Source organism: Pogona vitticeps, chromosome 10 (assembly GCF_051106095.1).
Source record: "Pogona vitticeps strain Pit_001003342236 chromosome 10, PviZW2.1, whole genome shotgun sequence".
Taxonomy (NCBI): domain Eukaryota; kingdom Metazoa; phylum Chordata; class Lepidosauria; order Squamata; family Agamidae; genus Pogona; species Pogona vitticeps.
Window position 1 is genome coordinate 13,926,422 of NC_135792.1, and position 21,625 is coordinate 13,948,046.

Below are 21,625 nucleotides of genomic sequence, written 5' to 3' on the forward strand. Positions count from 1 at the left end.
GGCTTTTCTCTCCTGAGGTCATCAGAGGTTTCCAGTGTCAGAAAGAATGCAAACCTTAACAGACCTACTTCCCCCTCTGTTATCTGTATGATTTGGGCCCCATTAATTGTTTTTGCTAATTTTCATGGCACTTCTTTGTCAATACACATTTAAGGATCTTATTTATTACATTTGTGTGCTCTGCCTTACTGCCAAACCGCCTCAGTAAAAATCTGTAATAAGAAAAATATAAAATGACATCCAACAAACCATAGGAGTTGCAGATCTAAAGCTGGCAGATCAGAGAAAATGCCACCACATGGTAAAAGGCAGTTTAAATGGGGTTCCAAATATAATTGAGAATCATTGAAACCCTTTAAATTTGTAGGAAAGTTTTCTGTCTCAGTCACTAGTTTTAATGGTGAAGTTAAGGAACAAAACTTCTCTTTATATTTATTCCAAATAATTAACAGGTTTCTTAAAAAGGGGTTTTTAATCTGATTTATTGAACTTCTCTTTAGTATATTAAACAAGTATCTGTCGCGACTGCCACCTCCTCCTACGTCACCACAAGAGATGACAGGTCACGATCCTTCACACACACACACACACACACACACACACACACACACACACACACACACACACACACACACACACACACACACACACACACACACAACTTCGCTGCCACCAACCACACATAAACCTGACACTTCAGACTTATTATGGATTTCAAAATAAAAATGATGATTTATTGAATACAAAAATAAAATGTAAATCACTGAATGAAAGAATCACTTGTCACACTATATTTCTCAGACCTTAACCCTGCACAGTTCTTTGTTACTTAACACTCAATTACCTAACCTATATCTAACCCTGTCTACAGATCTTCTTTCAAGCCCTCACTCAACTCTCTCTCCAACCCTATCTCAACCCTCTCCCCCCCTTCTCTTTGCACTTCACCCTTATATACATAAACTCCACCCCTTTAAGACCCACCTCTGGGCCTGCCATAGGCCAGGAAACCCCAGCCATAGCCAAGACAGGCAGGTGACATCATGGCACATGTCACATACCTTCCCCCTTTAATAAGTTGTTTTGTGGGGGAAAGCTAAGGTGCTTTTTCCCCAAAACAACTGAAAACAACATCAAGCATTACATTTCTTACATATCAACACAGTTTTATATAACCATATTATTCAAATATACTTACACGTCTGCCATACAGGTATATAAAAACATGCAATGCATAAAATTTATCATAACACAACACATAACTGTCCAAACATTTTACTTTGCCATATACCATGTACAGAGTCCATAAGTTCTTCAGATGTCGTCTTCCGGTCTTCTGGATAAGGCATCAGCCACACAGTTTATAGTCCCTCTGACCACCTTAACCTCTAAATCATAGTCCTGCAAAAGAAGCGCCCACCTCATCAGTTTACTGTTCTGTGATTTCATAGTCCGCAACCACGACAGAGGTGAGTGATCAGTGCACAAGGTAAAATGTCAACCCCAGACGTAAGCCTTCAACTTCCGGATCGCGAAGATGATCGCCAAACATTCTTTCTCGATGGTAGAAAGACTCTTCTCCCTGGGAAGCAACTTCTTGCTCAGGTACACCACCGGATGTTGGTCTCCGCTGTCATCCTGTTGGCACAGTACCGCTCCCATACCGGCATTAGACGCATCCGTGTAGATGATGAACTCTCTGCTGAAGTCAGGAGCATGCAGCACCGGATGGTTGGTTAGAGCATCTTTCAGCCGTCTAAATGCCATCTCGCACTCTTCCGACCAGGAAACGCTGTTGCTGCTCTGCTTCTTTGTCAGGTCTGATAAAGGTGCAGCAATCTCACTGAAACCGGGTATAAACTTTCTATAATACCCTGCCGGACCTAAAAAGGATCTCACTTTCTTTTTAGTGGTAGGTCTGGGCCAATTCAGGATTGCTTCAACATTGGCTTCTAAAGGTATGATTAGGCCTCCTCCCACTATGTGACCTAGGTACTTCATCTCTGTGTTACCTAGCTGACACTTACTAGCTTTAACGGTTAAGCCAGCATCTTTCAACCTTTGTAGCACTAATTCTAAATGATGTAGGTGATCTTGCCAGGTGTTGCTAAAGACCCCTATGTCATCGATATAATCTACCGTGAAGTCACTGAGCCCTTTCAGAGTATGGTCCATGAGCCTTTGAAATGTTGCTGGTGAATTTCGCAAGCCAAAACTAAGGACTCGAAATTCAAACAGGCCAAATGGACTACAAAATGCGGTCTTCTCTTGGTCCTTAGGATCAATTCTCACTTGCCAAAAACCTTTAGTTAGGTCCAAGCAAGAAATGTACCTACACCCCCCAATGGTTTCTATAAGGTCATCAAGCCTGGGCATAGGATATGCATCAGGTTTGGTTACTGCATTTAGCTTTCTGTAGTCTACGCAGAACCTCACACTGCCGTCCGGCTTGTCCACCAAAACTATCGGGGCTGACCAAGCACTAGAAGAAGGTACAATAATCTGATCCTTTAGCATTTCATCCAGTTCCTTCCTAACTTTCTCTACATATGGCCCTGTCACTCTATATGGAGTTACAGATTGAGGGGAAGCATTCCCTGTGTCAATCTTGTGTAACACTCCCTTGGCAATACCAGGTTTGCTTGAGAACACTTCACGATATTTTGTCACTAGTGCTAAAAGACTATTCTGCTGTTCAGTGGATAGGGTAGGGGTGATCCGCACATCCTGTGGATTATATTTTTGCTGCCCTCTCCCTTCCCAAAAGGGTAATTCAAGCTCCTCCTTGGCAGCGGCTTTCATCGCAAACAGCACATGGTTGGTCTCTCTGTAATAAGGCTTCAGGGCATTGATATGAACAACTCTCCTGCCTGACCCTTCCTCATCCTCAATAATATAATTGAGGTCACTCATTTTTCTCAATCACTTTGTAAGGACCATCCCATTTAAGTTGTAATTTGTTCCCTTTTATGGGTTTCAGCTTGAGAACATCATCTCCAGGGTTGAACTGACGTTCTCTTGCCTTTCTATCATACCATTGCTTTTGTTTGGCCTTTTTAGTGGTTAAATTTTCCACAGCTAAATCCATATTCCTCTTTAGGCAATTCACTAGGGAGTCAATATAGGCTACCACGTTTTGTGGATCATCTTCAAAGCATTGCTCCCAATTTTGCTTGATCAAATCTAGCGGTCCCCTCACTTGCTTTCCAAATAATAATTCAAAGGGACTGAAACCGGTGCTCACCTGGGGTACTGATCTATATGCATAAAGGAGTAGCTGTAACTTTTGGTCCCAGTTATTTGGATTCTCTTGTAAATATGCTCTGATCATTCTTATAAGAGTTCCATTAAATCCTTCTGTCAACCTGTTGCTTTCTGGGTGATAAGAGGTGGTTTCCAGGTGTTTGATCCCACAAATTTGCCATAACCTCTTCATTAGTCTGGATGTAAAAGAGGTTCCTAAATCTGTGATTATCTCAGAAGGAAAACCCATCCTACTCATGTAATTTACTAAGGCTTCTGCTACAGTCTGGGTCTCTATATTACATAATGGGATCGCTTCCGGATATCTCGTTGCATGGTCTACTATAGTTAAAATAAATCTGTTCCCCCGCTTAATGGCGTTGGGCAATGGACCTATGATATCCACCCCTAGACATGTAAAAGGAGTTGAAATCACTGGTAATGGGCATAGCTTTGCTCTAGTTTTATCACAGTTAGAGCCCTGTCTCTGACAAATATGGCATCTTTGACAGAAACTCTTAATATGTTTACCCATATCAGGCCAGTAAAAGTTTTGGGCTATTCTTTGTTTGGTCTTATTTATCCCCATATGAGCTGAGAAAATGTCTGCATGTCCCTTTTCCAGAATCATAGGGCGATATTTCTCAGGCACCACCAACTGTCTCTTAACTTCAGGCCCCCCTTTTGAAATATTATTCAGTTTTTCCTTATAAAGTAAACCACCCTTAATAATAAAACGTTCAGGGCACTCAGGTGATAAATCTTTATCAGTCACCTTTCCGAAACAGTCTTTTAAGGTGGGGTCTGCTGTTTGTTCCTTGACAAAGAGGCTTTTCTGAGGTATCTCAACTGAGAATGCCTCAGGTTGGGGTACAAATTTCTCTTGCTCTTGAGAGTCAGTCTCCTTACTGGCTTCACTTTGTACTGATTGTGAACGTGTTACCACCAGGGCACTCTTGACTTGCTTTGTTAAGTCATTACCAATAAGAAACGGGGTAGGAATCTCAGAAGACACCCCCACTCTCCAAAACCCCTTCCAACCTTGATATTCAATTTTCATATCAGCTACAGGTAATGAAACTAGTTCTGAACCAATCCCTTTCACAGATAGAGTCTGGCCAGCAATCATACAACTTTGTGGTACTATGTCTGAGTGGCAAATAGAAATTTGAGAGCAAGTGTCTCTCAAAGCAGTATAGTTATTTTCAAAAATCTTTATTCTGTCCCCAGCAGATTCCAGTAACTGAGAATTAGTCTCTATGTAATAACAGTGGACAACTTCAGCGAGAGGTAGCTCCTTCAATGTATCCTATTCAGAGCTCCTAACTGCTTCTGCCTGGGTTTCCATGGTAACAGAACTTTCAGTAGAAGAAGCTTGAGGTTTACTCTGAACACAAAATACAGCCTTTGCTTCTTTTACATTAACTTTCTGAGGTGGAATTTCTTTATTTTGCCTTGTATTAAAACATTGTGCAGCAATGTGGCCTTTCTTTTTGCAAATGAAGCAGGTTTTCTCCCCCCATGCGCTTTCCCCATCAAATCTTTCAAGTTTCTCTTTTCCCTCCAAAACTTGTTTACTGTGCTGGCCCTGTTCTGAGGGCTTTTCACTAAAATGGCCGCCTACTTTAGTCTGTCTCTGTCCTTGTTCCTTAGAGAACTTTGGGTCCCATGTTTTCCTCACACCTCTCCCCTCATAACAACTAGGACCCCTTATTTGAGAAATAAAATCAGCTATTTGAGCAGCTTTTCTAACGTCAGTTGGTTTCTTTTCTTGAACTAAATATTTAAGTTCCCCATGGAGTAAGGAATAAAACTGCTCCAGGCCCACAACATTTTTCAATTCCTGAAAAGTTTTTACATTCTCCTGTTCAAGCCACCGATCTAAACACTTTTCTAAGTTAAAACCAAGTTGGGTATAAGATTCATCTGATTTTCTAAGTTTTCTGAACTTCTGCCTAAGATGTTCTGAATTAACACCAAATCTATTGAAAACCATTTTTTTGAACTCTGAATAATCTTTACTGAGTTCAACTGGCATATCAGCATACACATCAGCCATTTTTCCACTCAGGAGAGACCTCAAAATTATCATTTTCTCTGTTTCCCTCACAGAAAAATCAGCACAACTTCGTTCAAAGATTTTAAGGAAGTTTTCAGGACAATCCCCCTGTTTATATGTAGGAAATTTCTTCAAATCTGATTTTGATAACTGGCTCTCCCCATTTCCCCTATTTTTATTATTGTTCTGGTTCAGTAATTCCATTCTTCTTATCTCAAATGCCATTTTCTCTTTCTCTAAGGCAATCCTCTCTCTCTCAGCCTCCCTTTCCATCTTCTTTCTCTCCAATCTTTCCTCTTTTTCTAATTGTCTCATCCTATATTCATGTTCTTGGACTAATTGAATTTTCCTCAGTTCTGATAACTGTCCCCCATTAGCTTCTTCCTGCACTGAGGCAACTCTTCCCTCACCATTTGACTCATCCCCAGACCAGTCTGACATCGCTTGGTCTCTTAGTTCTCTCATTTCTGCCATTTGACTGCGTGTGAGAGGCATTTTACTAACTAAAAAGGCTCCTGTCAATTTCCACGCCTCTGTGTCAAAAATACTTTTCTTCTTGCTGTGCTTTAGGTCTGACACTCTTTAACAGGGTATACCAACAGATACGGCTAGGCTTGTTACTGTAATCTCTAATGGCTTCTGCCCCTTCACCGGGCCTCTTGCCAGATTTATAGCTACTTTAATTTTCTGCCCTTGGCTCTACTTCAAAATCCACCACAGCTTTACCTTCTCTCAGGTTCTGTAGTTCACTAGAGAAATCCCAAATCTTCGCTGCCCTTGGTCTGTCTGTCCCTTCTGAGTTCTCCCAACTCTGGACTCTCAGACCAAGTCACAACAGCCTCCTACTTTGGGCCAATCTCCCTCACAAAATGGACCTTCCAGAGCTCGTAAGTCAGTTCCCTCACTCTGAAGTTTAGGTGCCTCTCTATTAGATCTGCTCCCCCCTTGAGACAAATCCTCGAGAGTTACCCACACCTGACTTCAGGTGCACCTAACTGAAATCCTTTTGCTCTGGTCACAATAGCCAAGGCTTTTCTGGGCAACTGGGCAACTGGACCCTCGTATCCCAACCGCTGGACACCAGTTTTGTCGCGACTGCCACCTCCTCCTACGTCACCACAAGAGATGACAGGTCATGATCCTTCACTCACACATACACAACTTTGCTGCCACCAACCACACATAAACCTGACACATCAGACTTATTATGGATTTCAAAATAAAAATGATGATTAATTGAATACAAAAATAAAATGTAAATCACTGAATGAAAGAATCACTTGTCACACTATATTTCTCAGACCTTAACCCTGCACAGTTCTTTGTTACTTAACACTCAATTACCTAACCTATATCTAACCCTGTCTACAGATCTTCTTTCAAGCCCTCACTCAACTCTCTCTCCAACCCTATCTCAACCCTCTCCCCCCCTTCTCTTTGCACTTCACCCTTATATACATAAACTCCACCCCTTTAAGACCCACCTCCTTGTAACGAACACGGGTTTGAAAACACACGTGTAATCTTGGACAGAGAGCAATCAGGAGTTTGCACATGCTAAAATGAGCTGAAAGAGTCCAATTCAGCCAGCCATGCTACAACACTCCTTCTCACAAGTCTGCCCACATAAGAACACCCTGGTACTCTCAGATATTATTGTGAAAAGGTCAAGTGGGCTTTGTAGTCCTTAGACTTAACTTGCACCACTGACTGAACTCTAAGTAAGCTAGGCCGAGGCAGCACTCTCAGATGACCCTATGACAAGTGTACTGTTCAGGAAACCAAATGAGTTTTATAATCTTTATTTTATTAAAGAAAAAGCATGTTACTAGATATTCAAAGCCAAATTAAACCAAAACAAATAAACTAGCATTGTGCTGTTTAGTTACAAAGATGTAGTGAGGCAAAGAAAACATGAAAAATAGAAAAGTATTCAAAAACCTTATTAAAAATACAAAAAGACATTAAAAAGAGTCAAAACAGTTCCAGAACAAGAAATCATTAGTAAAAACCAAAATAATCCAAGTTGGTTATAAAAAGGCTATAGTCCTCAGTGATCCTATAGAATAAAAACCCCTAAACAAAAGTAAAAATCCATTATATGTCCCATAGTCCTTAGAAAAGAAAAATCCAGTAAATATACCATAGTCCTTACAAAATTACAAGAGCATAGTCCACATGGAGTATTCCAAGAAAAGGAGTCCATAAAGAATATTCCATAGAATAGTCCATAGAAAATAGTCCATGCACAGTCCTTAGGAAAAATCCCATAAGTCCAAAAGTAATCCAGCAAAGCATAGAAACCAGTCCATGTAGGTAGGCCACCAAACTCTCTCTCAAGACATCAGGGTAAGTCCCATATGGCTGAAATGTAGGTCATGAAACACTGAAAGGTCGGTCTTGTAAAGACAAAGTCCATAGGTAAAAAGTTCCTTTTTCAAGAGTAACTGGCAAGGGCCTAATGCACCTTCCCACGATGTCATCCAATCAGAGTTCGTTACTAGGCAAATAGTCCTGTTACATCACATGAATTCAGTCCTGTTACATCACATGAATAACACAGCAGATGTTATTTGGGTTTACGGTGGTTTCTCAAAGAGTCACAACAATTCCCATCTATCTAATCACACAGTCCTTTCTCAGGCCTTCAGAATAACATTCTCTCTGCTCGCCTAGAAAACAACTTGTCAGCATAGCACAGATACTATATACAAAGAAACAAAATGGAACCTCTCTGGCTCACTTCATAATTACAAAACCCATATGCCTTAAAAGATTTTAGCTTAAAAACCCATCTCATCACAAGCCCCCTGAAGATTAACAAAATTCTCAAACAATTTAAGTTTTAATTTTGATAACTAAATAAGATGAGATGTCATAATTAAGCAGTAACAAAATAGAGAAAGATATTAACATGAGCATAAAGTAATACATTTCAAATATGATTCTAAAATAGCAAAACAAGTGATACATGAGAACTATTCTAATTACAGTATTTACCATACATGAGAGAAAATTGCATTAGGCACTTCTACTAGTCTGAAAAACAGAAGAACAAACATGTTAGTATACTTAAACAAATACATCACTCTGCATATGCTCAGATAATACTCTAGTCATCAAACAGTAAAATAGTGAAACCAGGGTTAACATCATCATGACTTGACAAACCAATATACTGATATGTAGTAATAATAGTGAAAACACTCTATGTATGCTCAGGAACATAGTCATACAAAATACCAAGAAAATTAAACATCAGAGCTTTAACAATTCTAGCCATTTTCTCCCCTTGCATCTGCACAAAACATTCGAGATAAGCAGTGGGGAATTAAAGTCTCCTTTGCAAGTAGATGTTTTACATCAAAATCATATTTTTGTAATCTGAAATACCACTGCATTAATCTTGGGCTTCGATGTCTCTGCTTCTCTAAGAATGACAAAGCATTTTGGTCTGCTTGAATTGGATCAGGGCTGTAAATTACAAGGTTGTCTACATAGCCAATCACATAATATAAATCACCAAACAATTCATCAACCAATTTCTGAAAAGTAACATAGGTATTTTCCATTCCAGGTGCTAGTTTTCTGAGTTGGTAAATTCCCTGAGGGCAAGTAAATGATGTATAAGGGCGATGTTCCTCTTTAATTAAAATCTGATAAAGCCCTCCTTTCATTCCAATCACAGAAATATAATCAGCGTTTGCAACAATTTCTACCAACATCTCAACATCAATTGTAAGGATTGATTCAGTCTTCGTGAGCTCATTTAACTGGCTAAAATCCAAGTCCACTTTAGGATTAGGTAACACAGACTCCAATACCTGTTCTGAGCTAAATTGATCAATGCCTTCCACGCCTTGGTCCAGAAATGTCACACCTCTGGACACATGTATTGCTGAATTAGCTGTGCTATCAGGTTTGGTCACAAGAGGCCGCTGTTGCGTCAAAGTTCCCTCGGGAGTACTCTGCATAGCCTCAGAAACAGTATCAGCATTCTCACCACTTCCTTGGAAAATAGGCTGTTGAAAATAAGTATTGTCCCAAACCTCTGCTTTTCTTTCTAAAGATCTTTCTGAGAAGATTAACTGTGGTACTGGGCCAAATCTTTCAGATATGATTTCAGTCTCTGGAGAAACATCAATACTTTGTAATCCCAAAAAGTTAGCGCTTCCCCCATCGTTGGTTGTGTTAGGAACAGTCTCACAATCTGACAAGTTCAACCGCAGCTTTCTATCTTTAATCAAGTTTACAGAGTCATTTGTACTATCGCAACAATGTGAAAGTCCATGCTGCAAAACTGCTCCACTATCACCTCCTATGGCACTTGGCAAAGACTCTGAGAAAACCTTCACTCCTCCAGCTTTCTCAGCTGACTTTTCCGGTACCTTGAGTAGGCCACCCCCTTGGTATATTTCTTTACTTCCGAACTGCCATGAAGTACATGGGGTCTCTGCCAACCTAACAGGGTCTGCTTTCGCTGTTCCCTCTGGGCTAAGAGAAGGGGGGTTGTTTGAGATCTGACATGCATCAAGATCTGCTGACACAAGTCCTGGCAAACCCATAGTCTCATCCCGAATTATTTCAGAACTTCTCACCTGTCCTGTGCTCTGAAAAGGAGCTGAAGATGGTTCTGAGCTGAATTCCAATGCACTGCAGTTCTCTCTTGGGTCGCCTGATGCTATTTCCCGGCAAACTTTCTCCTGCATTCCTTCCTCTGCGCGCGGCTCCAGGGCCTGTAAATCCTTTGTTTGGACGGGCGATAAATCGCTGTCTTCTCTGGAATGCTCCTTAGCATTCCACTGGGCCTCGTTAACTCTTTCCACACAAGCATCTTGCATCTTAGGGTTGCTCCCAGTTGTTTGGAGCGTCTCATTGCAGTAATCCCCAAAGGAACCCTGCTGAATTTGGAAAAACCTTTGCATCAAGCCAGGTTCTGTGCTAAGAAAATGTTTTAAAAGGATGTTTTCCTGATAAAGCTCACGTATCAGGAAATCTCTTTCCCTAATTTTCTGCTTGGCTTGCTCGAAAAATCCCGAAGCCACTTCCAAGAGTATATCCACGGTATCTGACTGGTTTTTCTCCTCCATTTCTGCTGGCAATCTAGCCTTGGCTAGGTCAGCAAACAAAACTTCTAATAATAGAAATGAAAATTTAAAAATCTCCTCTGCACTTCTGACCAACTGCTGTCCCTTCTGCTATCCTAAGATAGGCGAGAGAACAAACAGCTGCCAAACCAAAATAAAATTAAAAATCTCTTCTGCACTTCTGACCAACTGCGGTCCCTTCTGTGACCCTAAGATCTGTGAGAAGACAGATAGCTGCCAAACCAGAATACTGAAAAATCCAAAAGGAAGAGAAAAGAAAAACTGTGATCACTCTGTGAACCCTAAAGTTACAGAGATGATCAATGACTGAACTGGGTGCAGATAGATACCTCTAAGATCATAGGGCATACCTCTAGGCCAAGCCAGATGCAACTAGGTACTCCTGACAGATCCTAAGATCGTAGTGGGGAGACCCAGAGCTAGTCTGGAACACGGCCAGGTGCTCCGGCAAATCCTAAGATTATAGGAGTACGCTTAGGCCAAAAACAAAAACAAAAAACCTGGATGCAAGTTCCAGAACAAGGCAGTCAGAGTCATTTATGCAATCCTAAGATTGTGAAATGACCTGCTCAACTTGGGTGCAAGCACTCCAAAAATAAAGGACATGCATCTTGGAATTTCTTCACTACAACGTTGTAACAACCTGCACATGCCTTCTGATTAAATCCACTTGTTTCCTAACAGTTTGCTTGTCCCACTGGGAATCTCTTTCTTAAAAGAGCACCCCAGATTCTAACACACATTACCACAGCCTGAAGATTTAACACCTCACACCACAGCCTTTAGATCTAACTGCTGGCAAACAGTGTTTCCTAGGAAATTACTGTTTACACCCAGGGAAGCACCTAGCTCCTTGAAGCCTCAGTGTCCCACTGCAATCAAAACTTAGCTTGTGGATCAGAGTCACTCAAGCTGCCAGATAGAACAAAAATTGGTCATCCTGAGGTACTACAAAACCCAGCACGTGGTCCATCGCGCAGCTGCCACCATGTGACGAACACGGGTTCGAAAACACACGTGTAAGCTTGGACAGAGAGCAATCAGGAGTTTGCACATGCTAAAATGAGCTGAAAGAGTCCAATTCAGCCAGCCATGCTACAACACTCCTTCTCACAAGTCTGCCCACATAAGAACACCCTGGTACTCTCAGATATTATTGTGAAAAGGTCAAGTGGGCTTTGTAGTCCTTAGACTTAACTTGCACCACTGACTGGACTCTAAGTAAGCTAGGCCGAGGCAGCACTCTCAGATGACCCTATGACAAGTGTACTGTTCAGGAAACCAAATGAGTTTTATAATCTTTATTTTATTAAAGAAAAAGCATGTTACTAGATATTCAAAGCCAAATTAAACCAAAACAAATAAACTAGCATTGTGCTGTTTAGTTACAAAGATGTAGTGAGGCAAAGAAAACATGAAAAATAGAAAAGTATTCAAAAACCTTATTAAAAATACAAAAAGACATTAAAAAGAGTCAAAACAGTTCCAGAACAAGAAATCATTAGTGAAAACCAAAATAATCCAAGTTGGTTATAAAAAGGCTATAGTCCTCAGTGATCCTATAGAATAAAAACCCCTAAACAAAAGTAAAAATCCATTATATGTCCCATAGTCCTTAGAAAAGAAAAATCCAGTAAATATACCATAGTCCTTACAAAATTACAAGAGCATAGTCCACATGGAGTATTCCAAGAAAAGGAGTCCATAAAGAATATTCCATAGAATAGTCCATAGAAAATAGTCCATGCACAGTCCTTAGGAAAAATCCCATAAGTCCAAAAGTAATCCAGCAAAGCATAGAAACCAGTCCATGTAGGTAGGCCACCAAACTCTCTCTCAAGACATCAGGGTAAGTCCCATATGGCTGAAATGTAGGTCACGAAACACTGAAAGGTCGGTCTTGGAAAGACAAAGTCCATAGGTAAAAAGTTCCTTTTTCAAGAGTAACTGGCAAGGGCCTAATGCACCTTCCCACGATGTCATCCAATCAGAGTTCGTTACTAGGCAAACAGTCCTGTTACATCACATGAATTCAGTCCTGTTACATCACATGAATAACACAGCAGATGTTATTTGGGTTTACGGTGGTTTCTCAAAGAGTCACAACAATTCCCATCTATCTAATCACACAGTCCTTTCTCAGGCCTTCAGAATAACATTCTCTCTGCTCGCCTAGAAAACAACTTGTCAGCATAGCACAGATACTATATACAAAGAAACAAAATGGAACCTCTCTGGCTCACTTCATAATTACAAAACCCATATGCCTTAAAAGATTTTAGCTTAAAAACCCATCTCATCACAGGAAACCCCAGCCTTAGTCAAGACAGGCAGGTGACGTCATGGCACACGTCACAGTATCCTTCAGCATTTCCATTTATTTCTGAAGATTCCATCTCCCACCAAATTAATTTTTCTTTATTGAATATAATATCTCCAATAACTCTTAATTGATTTGCTATATAATAATTTTTAACATTGGGCATACCTAAACCTCCTTTTTTTTGAGCCTTATACCAATATCTTTTATTTATTCTAGATTTTTTGCCTTGATTACAAAATCCATTAATTAATCCCTGCCAATATTTAAAATCCTCTTCTTCTAATTGTATTGGGAGCATCCTAAATAAAAAAGTGATCTTCGGTAATATTTTCATCTTAATTAAAGCGATTCTCCCAAACCATGATAGTTTCAATTTGGCATACTCTTGCAATTTATCTTTAATTTCATTTTTTAATTTATTAAAATTTTTCTCTTTTAATTTTTGAGTTGTTCTAATTATGTTTCTACCTAAATATTTGATAAGATTACAAATTTAAAGGATTTAGTAGAACTATTTAAGAATAAAAGGGTTGCAAGATTGAAGGACTGGATGGGTAACATGAGATCGAAGGAGTTAATTATGTGTAAACTGCAATCTAATAAACTATCATGGTATAATCTTATTCATTTAAACACCTGGACAAAGGATTGGTTGAAAACTAATGGTAAATGTAGAGAACTTACTAAGTACGAACAATTTCTGTCATCACATGAAGATATGCAAGATACAATTTTGAAAGGAATAGTAAGTAAAATATATAATTTAATTTTGGAACAAGAGGGAAAAGATTGGGGAATAGAAGGTTTAAAATTAATTTGGGAAAATGATTTAAAAACAGAAATTAAAATAGAGGATTGGACAAAAATGTGGAGGATGAGAGTGTTAAGATTAATGTCAACAAGAATAAAGGAAAAAATTTTAAAAATCTGTCTAAGGTGGTATTTGACTCCTGTAAAATTGAATATAATAAATCCAACATACCCCAAAGCATGTTGGAAATGTGATGAGGAAATTGGTACGTATTTTCATATGTGGTGGGAATGTAAAGTGGTTAAGAAATTTTGGGAATTGATTTTTAAGGAAATGTGTGATATATTTGGTAAAGATATTGATTTTAATGCCAAAATTGCTTTATTGTCAATTTTTGATAATACAGATCTGGACCATCACTCGAAAGAATTAATCACTAATTTTATGACAGGTGCTAGAATATTAATAGCTAGATTTTGGAAAGACAAGAATGATATTAAAATTGAAGACTGGTATTGTGAAGTATGGTACATTGCATTAAATGATAAATTGACTATGGAACTTAAAATAAAAAGAGGGGAAATAAGTTGTAACAATTTCTATGATATTTGGGGTAAATTTGTGGAATTTGTGTTAGTGAAAGGAAGGGGGAAAGCCTCTAAAGAATACTCAATACAATTTTGGAGAGGTAATCTGTAAGAAAAAATTATTATAGTAAATAGAGTCCTGTGGGTATGGGGTGCACATTAGAATTTAGTTTATAATAAGCACTATTACTTGTTTTTTTTTGTATTTTTGTTGTTATGTATGTGTTCTTTTGTGTATTTTTTTGTATAAAATAAAAATTAAAAAATTTAAAAAAAGAGAGAATCATTGAAACCATGAAAGAAGAGTGCAGAGGGTACCTAAAAGACAACAAAGTGTTGCCTTAGGGGAGGGAGGACCATAGTTTCGATGCCACTCTCCATGAGGAGAACTGTCTAGCTCTGAAGGCAAATGCACTGGAGGGAACTCTTTTTCAAATATCAGTTGATAGAGAAGGTCATGTAGATCAGTGGTCCCGAAACTTGGTCCTCCAGATGTTCTTGGACATCCAGAAATCCTGGCCAGAAGAGGTGGTGGTGAAGGCTTCTGGGAGTTGTAGTCTAAGAACATTTGGAGGCCGAAGGTTGGCAACCACTAGTTTAGATCACAAAGAGCCTGTCCACCGTCTGGATTGCAACAAATTTCGCAGTGTGGAGAGACCCAAAGTCTAACACTGTTTGAGTAAGCCAGGGAACAACAACCCATCTGATGTTCAAGAATAATTATCATTGGCCTTAATCTGTAGAAATATTCTCTTGACTGTATAAGATTAAAGTAAATTGTACATGGAAAATGTCTTCATGACACATGTCAATCACATTTATTTGCATGGTTGTTAAATAACTATTTCCATGTTATACTCTGTGAATGCCACTATGGAGAACAACAACTTATATATTTTTAAATCAGATTATACTAATACAAGAAGCTGCCTTAGACTGATTCCATTCATTTATTCATCTAGCCCAATATTCTCAGCTTTGACTGGCACCAGTCAGAGACAGAGACTTTTCTCATCATCATCTGTCTCTGAGCCCTTTAACTAGAGAAGCTGCAGAGTTGAACCCAGGAACACAGACACTATTACTGAGGGCTTGGGTCACAGAAGCCAGAAGAACCCCCATTATACTGTTTTGGCCATAATTTGGATTATTTGAAAATGTTCCCTTCATATAAGGTAAAGGTAAAGGTTCCCCTTGACAATTTTTGTCCAGTCGTGTCCGACTCTAGGGGGCGGCGCTCATCCCGCTCTTCAAGACATAGAGCCAGCGTTTTTGTCCGAAGACAATCTTTCCGTGGTCACATGGCCAGTGTGATTTAGACACGGAACGCTGTTTACCTTCCCACCGAGGTGGTCCCTATTTATCTACTCGCATTTGCATGCTTTCTAACCGCTAGGTTGGCGGGAGCTGGGACAAGCGACGGGTGCTCATTCCGTTGCGTGGATTCGATCTTACGACTGCCAGATCTTCTGACCCTACAGCACAGGCTTCTGCGCTTTAGCCCACAGCGCCACCACGTCCCTTCCCTTCATACGATGCACTGTTAAAAGAGATTCATTTGCCCTGGCAATTGATTTATTTCCTTCTCGCTGGGAGAGTGATTTTAAATTGTAAAGATGATATATCGCTTCATTCCTAATTATTTCGGAGTGTTTTAACGTTGCTGTCAATTTATTTTCTTTGTGAAGGGGTCAAGGTTTTGGGTGCTGTGGGCACTTCATGGCCACTGTGCTTGTACCCATTTAAAAGGTATTATTTTTTAAAAGGGATATCGGTAAATCACTAGTAGTAGCCACCACTGCAACAAAACCAACATGAATAGATTGCTCAGAAGGAGACAGCCTTCCCCGCTCCCTTGAGAGTGAGAAAGGGATATTTTCCGCTTTGAATTGTAAAAAAGGGGGCATAGCATTAACATTTCCTCTTTTTTAAAAACCCTGCTCTTTACAATACTTTGCAAGTCTTCCTGCTCCCAACACTGTGCAAAAGGGGAAAGAAAAATGAAAGCCGAGAACTGAGGGGGAGAGATATGCAGGGAAATAAGGAAAGAAAAGGAGGGAAGGGAAAAGTAGAGAAGAGAAGGCTTATACTGCCTTGTCATGACGTTCATAATTTAAAATAAAAGACACTTGATATATCACTTTTGTAATTTAAAATAAAAGAGACATGGGGGGGCTGACTGCACCAAGAAACAGAGAAAATTAATTGATACAAAATTAAAGAGCAGAGTAGCCTTCGATATCAGTTCAATTAGAAAGAAATGAAGTGATGCAGTTCAAAACAATGTAAACACTCGCGCTGATATATATACCATGTGACCACTGGGGGAAAAAGTATCAGTAGAACAGAGGGATAAAAATAATGGATATAACTGGGGTTCTTTTCTCACATATGATGAGTACTGTGATAGCTTTCTAACACTTAACTTTTATTCATATCCTGCCCTGCCTTGACCTGCAATATCAGAGGAAAATCATAGCAGGTTATTAACTGGTGATTGTTCTCAGTCTACTATAGAATGATAAGTAGCAAAGAGAGAGGAAGAGATAAACATGCCAATGGAAGACAGCAGTGGAAAATAAGGAATGTACTCATGCAACAGAATTAATCTCTTTGTTTTTTCTGACGAGAACTGGCTTTGGGACGGGATGGAATTGTTCGTGTTAGGCCATCTTTTCCTAGCAATGCAAATTCCAGTCCCGTCTCTGCTGCTTCATCTCCCAGGAGTTTTTAATGATGCAACAGGGAGAAGGAAACTGCTGCTGTTCTCTTCCACCACAGACTCCAGCCTTGCTAATTGCTACCCTTTCGCAATCATTCATCCTTAAGATTTAAGAGAAAACAAACCAATTTTTAAATTTCCTTCTTCAGGCAAATGTGTATAAAGCCTTGGGTGCTTTTCACAGAATCCTAGAAGAATGGAGTTGGAAGGGGCCTTATAAGACCATCGGGTCCAACCACCTGCTTAATGCAGGAATACAAATCAAAGTACAGTATATGTGACAGATAGTTGTCTAATTTGAATGCCTCCAAAGATAAGAGTGCTCGTCACCTCCTGAGGTAGTTAGTTCCATTGTCATACTGCTCTAACAGTTAGGAACTTTGTCCCCATTTGATAAGTATTCCCTGCACACACAAACTATCTGTCAGTAAAAATGTTGAGGCATACCGGGCCTAGAACTGAGCCTTATGGTACCCACTTGTTTACCTCCTGCCTGTTTAATAAGGAGCCATCGACAAGCAGTCTCTGAGTAAGATTCTGTAACCAACTGGGTATCCACCCGAGAGGTGTTTTATCCAGCCCACACCTATTTAGCTTGTTAATTAGAATATCAAGTAGCACTTTGTCAAAGGCTTTGCTAAAGTCAAGATATATTATTTCTACTGCATTTCCCCATGGTTTACCAGGCTGCGAATGTGGTAGAAGTACCAATCAAGACAGTATAAAATTCGTCTGGAGGAACCGGTTCTTGACAAATCCATTTTGGCTTTTAGCTATTGCTGCATTGTTTTTAAAGTGCTTGCAGAGCGACTGCTTCATAATTCACTCCAGAATTTTCCCAGGGATCGATGTCAGGCTGACTGGTCTGTAGTTCTCAGGTTGCTCCTTTTTGCCCTTTTTGAAGATATGGGCACCATTAGCCTTCCTTCAAATAATCTGGCATTTCACCCATCCACCATGATTTCAAGAAAATGATAGACAGTGGTTCTGAGAGTTCCTTAGCCAGTTCCTTCAATATTCTTGAATGCAGTTCATCAGACCCTGGAGATCTGAACTCATTCAAAGTCAAAAGGTATTCCTTTACTGTTTGTTTATCAGTCTCAAGCTTCAGTCTCAAGCTTCAGTTGTACAGTACTTTACACTTGCCCGTAGGATCATACAATGTATTGTGGGAAAAGACTGAGAAGAACTTTGTTTGTTTGTTTGTTTTATATGGAGGCTGTTTTTCAACATGCCTACTTCCACCTTACATTAGAAGTTAGAGGACCAGTTGTCAGCTTAAATTTCCAACCAAGCTAAACCTGTCTGCTACCTCTTATTTAAAGACTTGATTCGTTCCCCTTCCCCCCCCTTTATTTTTTAGAGAAAGAATCAGCAGGAAGCAAACATCTTGAATTTATTTATTTATTAATTTATTTGTTTGTTTATTTATTTGATTGATTTCTATCCCCCCCAATTCTGCCTCTCTACATTACTATTGGTCTCACTTAACTTCTCTTATGGAGGACCTGGAAAGAAAATTTCCCTCCTCAGAAATTATTCTGGCAGGAGATTTTAATGCAAGGGTTGGTAACGATGCCTTGTTGTTCCACAAGGCTCTTGATATTGACCACGACACCTTTTTACCACCTCCTTACTCTCAAAGCCGACATTCAAAAGACAAACTACTAAACCGTGCTGGTATTTGTTTAACAAAATTCTGTTTCCAGTTTAACAGAATATGGCTTAATGGGTCAATGAACTTCGCCAATTCCGGTGATTTTACTTTCCTGTCACCCAGAGGCTGCAGCGTAATTGACTATATAGTGATCTCTTCTTCTTTTCTGCCATACGTTTCTGATTTTGCAGTGGGCGACCACACAGATAGCGACCACGTTCCTTTAACATTGATAATTAAGCTTCACTACCAGCCAAGCTCTCTTTTAGCCAAACAATCCCCTGCTGAATCTACTGAGGCCCTATGCAAAATCCATTGGAACGAGGCCTCAATTCAAATATTTTCTAACTTAATCAAATCCCACACCATGTTAGAACTCCGGCTACACTGTACTTCATCTGACGACCCCCCCGAATTTATTAAAAGATACGAGGCTATACTTTCCCACATAGTTGATTCCTTGATCCAGAGCCCAAGATCTCAAAGGAACTTAAGAACGCCTTATAGTTTTCCCTGGGCAGACAAGGGGTGCCGTGAACTGAAACGTCTCATTCGTGATACTTACCGCCAATTCCGGGACTCTAATGACAGATCTCTACTTCTAAGATACTTTGACCTTAAATAACAACTCCAACAACTTATCCAGAAAAAGAAAGAAGACCTTTCATTTTCCCAGTGGGAACAGCTATATCAAGCCACAATCTATAATAAATCTAAACTTTTCTGGTCTATAATATCTGGGTCCTCTCACAAAGCTGATCCAGAGGCTTCCACAGTTTCATCACTGGAGTGGCTTCGACACTTCTCAGCTCTGTTCTATGAAAGTCAAACTGATGTTCCAAACTTTTTAGATCCCCCATTGACCGCCTTACCCAACTGGCCCTTGACCACACCCGACGAAGTCCGTGAGTTAATTTCTCAACTCAAAAATGGAAAAGCCCCTGGCCCCGATGTCATCTCAGCTGAAATGCTAAAGCATGACTCAGACTTTTGGGCCCCCCTTCTTGCTTCCACCTTTTCAATGGCTGACCAAACTGGCTTAATGCCAGAAGCATGGACGAATGCCATTATAACTCCCATCTTCAAGAAGGGTGACCGTTCACTCCCCTCCAACTATAGGCCAATTAGTCTCTTGTCCATCATTGGGAAACTCTATGCAAAGCATCTAATGGCCAAACTTGCCTCCTGGATGGCACAGTCCAAAATCCCCGGGCCTGAACAAATTGGGTTCACTAAAGGGAAGTCAACTACAGACCACTGTCTGGTTCTCTATCATCTGGCTAACAAATATTCACAGAAGCCCAATTGCAAACTCTACACTGCTTTCCTGGATCTGAAGGGAGCTTTTGATTCTATTGACAGAGATCTTCTCTGGACCAAACTAAACAAACTGAACATTGATCCAAGGCTGCTCTTCCTCATCAAAAGACTGCATACTTCTACAACATGCCAAGTCAAGTGCTCCCCCACTGGAATACTAACATTAAAGATCCCGGTTAATAAAGGTGTCAAACAGGGCTGCATCCTAGCGCCCGCTTTATTTAACCTGTTCCTCAATGATATGGCTCCTTTCTTGGCTGAAATAGATGCTCACTCTCCTAAAATCGGCTCCCTACAAGTCCCTCTGCTCCTTTACGCGGATGATGCCGTTCTAATTTCCCGCACCCGTGTGGGTTTGAAACGCCTACTTACCAGGTGCCTCGAATATCTCAACCAAAACAAGCTTCTACTAAACTGCGAAAAATCAAAAATTCTTGTTTTCTCCAAATCCTGGCGACCCTTAAAATGGGTAATCAATGGAAACATAATAGAACAGGTTAAGCATTACAAATACCTTGGTATCAACTTTCAATATAACCTATTTTGGACACAACACCGTAATTCTGTTACAAATCTAGCCACTTCCAGCGCCTTTGCAGTCTCCCGGTTTTTCTACAATACTGGCAACCAACTCATCCCTGCAGCCATAAAGGTCTTTAACGCTAAAGTTCAGGCCCAAATTTTATATGGTTGCCCTATATGGATTAGCTCATTCGACCATTCTATTGAGTGTATCCAGTCAAAATTTCTTCGCAAAATATTAGGGCTGCCTAATTGCGTTCCTTACGCTGCTCTTTGCCTGGAAACTGGACAGACTTCAATCGAATCTAGAGCCTGGTTGATTACCTTCAAATACTGGCTGAGACTTCATAACGACCCTGATCCAAATAGTCTCATTTTTCAATTACTTCAAGATTTGTTCCCCTCCAACTGGCTTGCCATCATCGAGAAAAAAATTAGTGCTTTGGGTCTATGCTTGGACTCTTTTTATATGCTGCCTGCCTCTGAAACGTTTCAAATAATTAAACGAAGAGTCCTGGATATTGAGCAACAAAATCTCTATAATGCGGCTAACAAGACTTGTTCACCAGCGAAATTGTCTCTTCCTTGCAAATTTGGACATATAGCTTCATATCTTTCTGCACTAAGTAACCCCCAGCACCGGAGGGCGTTTTCATTGGCCCGGTTTAATGTGATGCCATCTGCAGTCCTGACTGGCAGATTTTTAAGGACCCCCTACGCTGATAGGCTTTGTTCATGCAAACAAAATTGTATTGATTCAATTTCCCATATCCTACTAGGGTGTCCCAAGTATACTGCCCCTCGTATCCAATTTTTAGAACCAATTTTAAAAAACAAATCAGGCCTCTCCGAAGCTGATAAAGTTTATTTTATGTTGAGTGACTCTCTACAGGATGTATCTGCGAACGTAGCATCCTTTTTACACTATGTTACAATCCTGTGCAACAAAGACCAGCAAACTGCACTCTTCTTTTAATTTTCCTTTTATACGTTGTCTTGTCTATGCCAATAAAGGTCTGATTGATTGATTGATTGATTGATTTCTATCCCACCCTTTTAGACAAAGTTTACTGCAGACAGGTTCCATCAGACAAGGCATAGAATTTTGAAGGCATAGAATTTTGCAGCAGAAGTTATGGATGTAACAGAGTGTAATTTAATTGGTTAATTTGTTAAAAGAATAGATTAAAAGTACAGTGGTGCCTTGCATTACGTTAATTCGTTCCAGCGAAATCGCTGTAGAATGAAAATGTAATGCGAAAAGAAAAAACCCATTGAAACACATTAAAACCCATTTAATGCATTCCAAAGGACTGTAAACTCACCGTCCAGC

The 21,625-nt window shown here is 39.9% G+C and overlaps 1 long non-coding RNA gene across 1 annotated transcript in view; it reads right to left on the reverse strand.

The window, feature by feature from the left end:
* Positions 1 to 3,041: 3,041 nt before the first annotated feature.
* LOC144584358 (uncharacterized) overlaps positions 3,042 to 21,625 on the reverse strand; it is a 131,609-nt gene continuing 113,025 nt past the window's right edge. The window contains exon 2 of the long non-coding RNA XR_013538555.1: positions 3,042 to 3,194. This is a non-coding gene — a long non-coding RNA (uncharacterized LOC144584358). The remainder of the gene's footprint in view (positions 3,195 to 21,625) is intronic.